General features: G+C 52.1%; 1 protein-coding gene across 2 annotated transcripts in view; it reads left to right on the top strand.

Annotated features, from left to right (window-relative positions):
- Positions 1–1,345, top strand: part of LOC113213544 (chondroitin sulfate proteoglycan 4) — a 53,149-nt gene that overhangs the window by 20,895 nt on the left and 30,909 nt on the right. The gene's annotated exons all lie outside the window — the stretch shown is intronic.

The following is a 1,345-nucleotide window of genomic DNA, read 5'->3' as shown; positions in this document are numbered from 1 at the left end:
TGGCGTGCGCTTGATTGCAATGCTGATTGTGGCCGGCGGGGCCGGTGCCAGAGCCAGCCGTCAGCAATAACCTCACCTCGCCGTTTCCACTCTTCATTTCCCGCATTTCGCTTTATTCAAAGCGCTGCTGCGTTCTGTTTGCTCTTTAAAAAAAACTTTTGCCTCTCATTCCCTCTTTCCCGTCTCCTACCTCCTTTACCCCCACCCCCCTTTCCCATCTCTCTCTCTCCCTCTCTTTCACGCCCGCTCGCACCAGCAAAACCAGCAGTCGGCGGCAGCAAAAGGCACCTTCATTGATAAACAGTTGCCTCTCCACCCTTCATATAAGTCCCCCCCCCCCTCCCTTGCTCAACCTGCTCCGTGACCCTCACCCCACCCTTTACGGGACTTATACAAGCAGGTGTTGACAGAGGTATAATCATAACGCCCCAGAGCAAAACGCCCTGGGCGGCGGCAAGGTCGCAGAGAAAGCGGACTTTAGACAAGAATGTTCACAATTACATCGAAACTTTGTGCAAAAAGGAAGCACTACGAAATCTTTCATACGTATTGCGCGTGGGTGGCATGCGGGATGATTTAGTGTAAATATTATTGATAAAAAGAGGCGGCGCAGGAGGGCGGAGCGAGTGAGATTTAAAAGGGGAAGCGGGGCAGCGGTGGGGCGTTAGGTCGCGAGGGCGTAAATGCAGATAGAGGATCGTCGGTCGGAATGAAGAAGGAGCTAAAAAGGAAGTGGTGGGGGCAGGGCTCGGGATCGGCGGGGTCGGGGAGGGGGGATGATATTCGTGGTGCGAAAGCAGGAGTGCGCCGTGCTTGGCGCGAAAGAGAAGGGAGTGAACTGGCGGGAGGGGGCGGACGTGTCGACGGGACCAGAGGGAGGGAGAGGTCCTTGAAAAGAGAGAGAGCGAGAGAGACAGAGAGAGACAGAGAGAGACAGGCCGACTACCACCCCACCAAAGTGGTTCCCATCATTAGCGACAAAATAAAAGTGGCCGTCATGGCAGCCAGGATCGACTTTTATTTCAACAATTATTAACAAAATAAACAACAATAACCTCTAACGTCGGCTTTAGCCGCGCGAGGAATCTATTACTTTTATTTTATTTTTCGTGAAACTTTTCTTTTTAATTTTATTTTTCCAGTGGAGGCGGCGGTTATTTACAGTGGTGGCGCGCTGCGAATACTCTTATTATGCAGCTCCGGGTGGGACGGGACTGGGAGCGAGAAGCGGTATCCGTGAAATATTTTGAATACCGTCCGAGAGAGAGAGAAAGAACGAGAGAGCGAGCGAGCAAGAGAGAGCGAGAAAGAGAGAGAGAGAGAGAGAGAGAGAGAGAGAGAGAGA

Source organism: Frankliniella occidentalis, unplaced genomic scaffold (genome assembly GCF_000697945.3).
Source record: "Frankliniella occidentalis isolate FOCC.00 unplaced genomic scaffold, Focc_3.1 Scaffold1, whole genome shotgun sequence".
NCBI lineage: Eukaryota > Metazoa > Arthropoda > Insecta > Thysanoptera > Thripidae > Frankliniella > Frankliniella occidentalis.
The sequence above is the reverse complement of the archived record's forward strand: the minus strand, read 5'-3'. Positions and strand labels throughout refer to the sequence as shown.